This window comes from Colias croceus, chromosome 20 (assembly GCF_905220415.1).
Source record: "Colias croceus chromosome 20, ilColCroc2.1".
NCBI lineage: Eukaryota > Metazoa > Arthropoda > Insecta > Lepidoptera > Pieridae > Colias > Colias croceus.
The window spans coordinates 3,628,853-3,635,715 of record NC_059556.1 but is presented as its reverse complement, the minus strand read 5'-3'; the positions used below and the strand labels follow the sequence as shown (position 1 = coordinate 3,635,715).

At 33.1% G+C, this 6,863-nt stretch overlaps 2 long non-coding RNA genes across 3 annotated transcripts; one reads left to right on the top strand and one right to left on the bottom strand.

Moving 5' to 3' along the window:
* Positions 1-365: 365 nt before the first annotated feature.
* On the top strand, positions 366-1,876 carry LOC123700766. 2 transcript variants are annotated; one of them, XR_006752649.1, is made up of 4 exons: positions 366-780; positions 957-1,052; positions 1,176-1,241; positions 1,478-1,876. It is a non-coding gene; the product is annotated as an uncharacterized LOC123700766 (long non-coding RNA). The 2 variants fall into 2 exon arrangements; XR_006752650.1 differs by lacking the exon at positions 366-780 and adding an exon at positions 816-844.
* Positions 1,877-5,178: 3,302 nt separating this feature from the next.
* On the bottom strand, positions 5,179-5,633 carry LOC123700887. Its single transcript, XR_006752657.1, has 2 exons — positions 5,591-5,633; positions 5,179-5,514 (listed from the first exon to the last, which is right to left on the bottom strand). It is a non-coding gene; the product is annotated as an uncharacterized LOC123700887 (long non-coding RNA).
* Between the last annotated feature and the right edge of the window lie 1,230 nt (positions 5,634-6,863).

The window sequence follows — 6,863 nt, the reverse complement described above, 5'->3', positions numbered from 1 at the left end:
ACAATTAGTAACAATAACGGAATACCACGGAAAGTATCAATATAAAAATGCAACTTGTATTCAAGGCTGACGCACTCGTACAGACCACAGGTACAGACCTTGGTACAGACGATTGACTCGATTGACAAACGATCACAAGATGGGCGCCGAATAAATGATTTTCCAACTCTATGATTTTTCAACGATCCATTTCATGTACACGAATTGCGTAGGTATTATATTTTTGTGTTATTTTATTTTATTTTTCATTATATTAAACTATACAATACTGTTTTTTATTTCAGGTCAGGCCCCTGACAGCCTAGTTTCATAATGGCTAGTTGTGGCGCTGCATTACTTCCTGTTCTTTTTTTTTTTTTTTCTACTTGTTCCTGTCTACGGCGCCATTTTGAGAAGCCATGTTATGACAATTGACATTTATTTGAATTTTTGAAACGATACCTTCTACTAGTCATAACTGTAAATAAGTGCTAAATTTGCCATGGGACTATCAAAGTGTTGTGTCGGTGGTTGCACCGCAACCAATGCGACGAATCGGCTTTTTTGTTTTCCGCAGAAATCAGAATGATAATTTCAGGAACCTGTGGATGTCCTTTCTGGTGCCCACTAATTCCTCCCTCATCGGATTGTCGAAAGATCAACTTCGACACAAACGCGTTTGTGAGAAACACTTCGACAGATAGCAGTTCGATGAAGAAGGCAAGAGGCTTAGGCATTCATACCCATGCCTATTTACGGATGACGAAATAGCGCACGGCGTGCCCCTGTCTTCCAGTGATGGTGAGTTCTACCTGGAGCTATAATTAATAACATGATTAAAAATTATGTAAATAGCTGATATTTGGTAAGACAGATTTCATGGCTCCAAACAAATACTTTGACATACTTTACATACCTTCTATTTGTGTTTGAATTATATTTTTAAATATTACATAATATGTATTTACTTGTTACAGTACAAAATGCTCTGAGTGATCACAATTATCACAAAGTGGAATCAGATGAGAATGAAAATGTTACAGATAATATTATGTTGGTCATTGGAAGGGCAGGTATGTATTATGCACTCAAATTTTTAGATGAGATTAGCGTGTTCAAACAAACAAACAAACTCTTCAGCTTTATAATATTAGTATAATATATAGTATAGATTTATATAAGTTCTTTGGTTTTAGGTGATGATTATCATGAACATCCATCATGCATTACAGCTATTCCAGTTGTTATGAAAAGACCTACAGGTATGTGATTTATGATAGTTTATAGTTGATAAATCCATGTTTGTAAATTTTAGTAAGTTTTTTATTCATGTTCTCAGATTTTACTATAAAGCTGTTTTTAAGAGAATTCCATTAGCTGTTATTAGATTCAAAGTTTCATATGTATGTAATGTGTGTAGGTACTTTATATTTAATATTAACAATAAAAACTATGTGTTTCCAAGATTTTAATTTCTTACAAATATTTTTAATTTTAGATAACATTCACACGGGCAGCAGTAGCAGTGTGGCTACTACAGCGGAAGTTGTGGAGTTCTTCGACGATTTATTCGATAGCGTAAATTGTTATCCTGGAGGCGCAACAAAAGGGAAAATGAGAAAAGCAGTAAAAATAAACTCTTGCAAATGCTGCTCTTGCAAAAAAAATTGCATGGGTGTCAGAAAACACACAATATGTGTTTAAAAAAAATGTTTTTACATATATTGTTAGGCTTCATGTCCATAACTGGAGCAATATTATAAATAAAATTTTAAAGGGAGCTATAGAGGAGAGATATGTGCAAAAAATGGCAGGAATCCATAAAATTGCTTTTATGAAATATAAAACAAGTAAATTAAGAAAAAGGGCATTAAATAAATAAACATTGAAAACGAAATCTGTTTTATTTTTAATATTCGCAATAATAATGCTTGGAAGTCACGTAGTATCTAGTACGTAGTATTTTTATCGATACAATGGGCACCTCACTAAAGTATCGATAGATATGGAACTGGTAGGCAACACTACTTTTTACTGTCAAAATTGGTAAGGCTACAGCAGCGCCACAACTGGCCAACTGAAACTATGGAAAACATCACTGTCGCATCTGTTACGTAGTAACTAATACTTCGTAGTAACTAATACTTAATCTGTGGCTATGGTACCCATTTCCCCGCAAGGACGATACCAACGACGTCTTTAGACGAAACGCAACGAAGATTGACAACATTAATCAAATTGACTTAAAGCAATTTTATTATTTTGGATTTGTGATTATCGTTTTTCGTAGAAAATGGTTAGATATTGTGCTGTTTACGGATGTATTTCATCAGAAAAACGCGAATTTTTTTTTACGCTAGTCACAAATGTGCCAACCATAAAGAGTTTACACACACATTTGCAGTCTCTACAGTGTGACTGTCAAAACTATAATTTTGTATGGAGTGTCCGGGGTGTGATATAATTTTATTCAGAGAATATAAAAGCAAAGCAAAGACGCCATATACCTGTGCCTAAAAGGCCCTACTCACGGTTCAACACAACCAACAATCTGCTGAAACAATTTGTTGCAGTCGCGATTGAGCGTTCTCTACTCACGATTCATCCAACCCTCAATCTGATGACACAATTTCATTCCGCGATTGCTTGCCACAACGTGTGCACGTCACGTTGATGCCTGGCCTGATGCTAAACCTCAACGCAATAATACGCATTATTAATGGATATACAATTTATGAAATATAAGATAATTTTCTTTGTAAAGCTTGTATTTTTTCCAATTTTATTGATAGATTTCAAGGGCTATAAAGTATAAACATCTTCCTCAAATATGTAAAAATGTCTTTCCCGCGTTTATCTCAAAACGCAGCCGCCGCAGCGCGATTGAGCCGAGATTGGAGCAATCACAATACTCACGTTTCAACACGCACACAATCTGCTGAGACAATTTGTCGGGTTGCTTCCGCGCCGATCCAATACGCAACATGTTGGGTTACGCCCCCAACGTGCCCTCAACTATACTATTCACGACACAATCTGTCAGCTCACTGCAGATTGTGTCAACAGATTGTTACTGAAATTGAAACGTGAGTAGGCTACTTTACACCTGTGCCATACGTAGAAACCCATATATAAACCAGACGGTCCACTTCACTTTTGCTTGTATTAAATAATTTATTATACTTTGAGCATCTATTGCTTTTTGTTTACTATAATAAGTTCTAGTTCGATGGAAGCTGAAATCACCAGTGCAAACTTAGCACCCCATCTATGGAATTTTGGGTCGAAAATGACCTTGATCGTTAGGTCCCCGTTAGGTCCTTTAAGGTCCCACAATTTTTTCGTTAGGTCCCCTTTAGTTTTTTTTTAAATAATTTTTTTAAATTTTAGGTATAAAAAAATGCAACTTTAGCACCCCATCCATAGAATTTTGGGTCAAAAATGACCTTAATCGATAGGTCTCCGTTAGGTCCTATAAGGTCCCACAATTTTTTCGTTAGGTCCCCTTTAGTTTTTTTTTAATAATTTTTTTTTTAATTTTAGGTATAAAAAAGTTACACTTTAGCACCCCATCCATAGCAAAATTGGCAAATTTTATCAAAATCGTATTCTTTACCGTTAGGTCCGTATAGGCTCATCATTGAAATTGTTGAATTATTTATTTTATTAAAATTATAAAATAATAAAAACCTGCGCATGCGCCTTAGAGCATTAAGGCATGCGCACATCATACATAAACAGTGCGAAATTTAAAATGGTATCGTTTCATTAATTAAATAAATCTATTGTTCTGAGAGTGCTTATTTATTAATATATACACCATAGATTGACACTACTTAATACACTAATAGTTATTTTAATTCTAGGTTGAAAAGTAGGTTTTACATAATACTTAGTACATTATTTTGATAAAACTCGTAGGGTTCAGCCTGCGTTTGCAATGTAAGCGGAAAACATGTAATTTTTTACGACATCACATTAGAAACCTCAAAAATAACAGTACTTCGCCGCTATTTAATGGATGTTATTATACATATAAACCTTCCTCTTGAATCACTCTATCTATTAAAAAAACCGCATCAAAATCCGTTGCGTAGTTTCAAAGATTTAAGCGTACAAAGGTCAAAGTGACATAGGGACAGAGAAAGCGACTTTGTTTTATACTATGTAGTGATAGTGATAGAGTCCGGCTAACGAATGAAAAGGCGGCAAATTCAAAAAATCATCATATTATGGTAACTTAGGTTATAGTTGGAAATAAAGTTTTGATACTTTAATTTATTATTACGAGCTTTGTTTTTTTGAGAGATTATCAACATCTTCATCTATATAATATTATATATATGTAATCTGGTACAGTTATCTGATACAGATAAAAAAAGAACAGCTAGTGAAAGTAAGAAAAAACATAATAAAATACAATTAAATTTTGTTTAATCAATATAATCATATTAAATCTAAAAGCCGCGTTCAGCCGCGAATAAAGAATAAGAATCACTATCATTATCTCTGACATCATTAACTCTTCCATGTCTGCAGTTATTCCATCTTGTTTTTTTTTGTACTGCTCTTCAACATGAATAACCGTTTGGTCCTAGAATAAATCTCGTCGAGATACTGATTTTGTGTCTTTAAACATTTTGAACGGACAGATCGTTTTATATTGTTGCTTGAATAGTTTTTAACTGGATTGCTGGTATCATCCATGCAAAATAATAATAATAATATTAAACAAATCATACCTACTTATAATAATGTGCAATGCAATCAAGATGAAAAGCATCAAAATATCAAGTCACACTTAACAATGCATTGAGATATTAATTCTCGTAAACACTCTTGTTTTTCCTTGAAAACTACATCTCTTTAAAATTGTTTCATTTTAAATTTATTAATCATAGTTTAAAGTTTTCGTCATGTTTTCAACTCAGTTTTAAAAAATATTTTTTTTTTAATTTTTTTTTTAGAAGTCACTAAAATCCTAAGCTAAAATCGCAGAAAAAAAATCACTTTGACAAGCTTTGACACATCAACAACTCAGGTTTTAATGACAGATAACGGTCAAGTGTTGCCAAATAAATTTTCGAAATAAAAAGCCAGTTTCATCTTTCGAACCAGACGTGACTAGTATAGACACAAGATTTATTTTGTTATGGGTTAGTTTGATATTATATATGAATTTGGAAACAAACAACTATGCTTTTATAAAGAAAACGTTTTATTTCATTGACGTAGACAATCAATAGAAATGTTAACTTAAAGTAACTAAGAACTACATGTACTTATTATAAAAATCGTTTATACTTAACCACAGGATAATAATAATTAAGTAGTAGGTAGTAACTAACTAGCTTATTTAAATAAAACTTATATCTAAGTAATCTTAGCAAATTAATGAGGGCGCCAGGAGGATTTTATTCATTAAACGGGATCCTTCCAATCCCTGCCTTTAGTTAGCTCCGGTAGTAATAAACAGTCGTATGGATATCGAACGCGTACAATTTTTATCGTGAGATCGAAGGCGTTTCATACAGGCTACAAACAAAACACAATTTTATTTACTTTTGAGTTTTTATAATCTTAACATTATAGTACTAAAACTACAACTTACCCCTTCTCGCACGAAAATAATAGCACAAACTTAGGATAATCACACTACTTAATTACATATTATTATTTCAAACAAATTAAACCAACAACCAGTGTGCCGAGATCCACTGCTCAACGGCCACTGACCTTTCAATGACAATCCGATAAGGATTTACAGACATTTCTAAAAATATTAATAATTATAAAAAATACAATGAGATTCGTGTGGATTTGAACTCACGACCCGCGGATCGATGCTCCACGTTAGTTCCACTGAGCCACTCGTACGATAGCTCAAGATGTGAAACTACGTTACAAATATTGTTAGTTTACCAAACATAACAATTTGTTGATTTAAATTTAATAAATGAAACGATACCAATTTAAATTTCGCATTGTTTATGTATGATGTGCGCATGCCTTAATGCTCTAAGGCGCATGCGCAGGTTTCAATTATTTTATAACTAGTGGTCCGCCCCGTTTTCGCCCGTGGTACATATTTAGTATCCTATATCCTTCTCCTGGCTCTAAACTACCTCCCTGCCAATTTTCAGCTAAATCGGTTCAGCCGTTCTTGAGTTATAAGTGGAGTAACTAACACGACTTTCTTTTATTTAATATATAGATTTTAATAACATAAATAATTTAACAATTTCAATGATGGGCCTCTACGGACCTAACGGTAAAGAATACGATTTTGATAAAATTCGCCAATTTTGCTATGGATGGGGTGCTAAAGTGTAACTTTTTTATACCTAAAATTAATAAAAAAAATATTAAAAAAAAAACTAAAGGGGACCTAACGAAAAAATTGTGGGACCTTATAGGACCTAACGGAGACCTATCGATTAAGGTCATTTTTGACCCAAAATTCTATGGATGGGGTGCTAAAGTTGCATTTTTTTATACCTTAAATTTAAAAAATTATTTAAAAAAAAACTAAAGGGGACCTAACGAAAAAATTGTGGGACCTTAAAGGACCTAACGGGGACCTAACGATCAAGGTCATTTTCGACCCAAAATTCCATAGATGGGGTGCTAAGTTTGCACTGGTGCTGAAATCATAGGGCCTAACGTGTATAATTATAAAGTAAAGTAAAAAACACAATAACAAATCCGCAAACGAAATCATTCTGTTTTTTAGTAAAAAAAATCCAAATATGTACATATTTAATTTAATCTTAATTTTATATAATTACTCATGTAATAAAAATAATATACTATTCGTGAATTGGTCTATTGCCTTATCTGTATCTAATCTGTTTCTGAACCGAATAATCTGTTGTCTGTGGTTT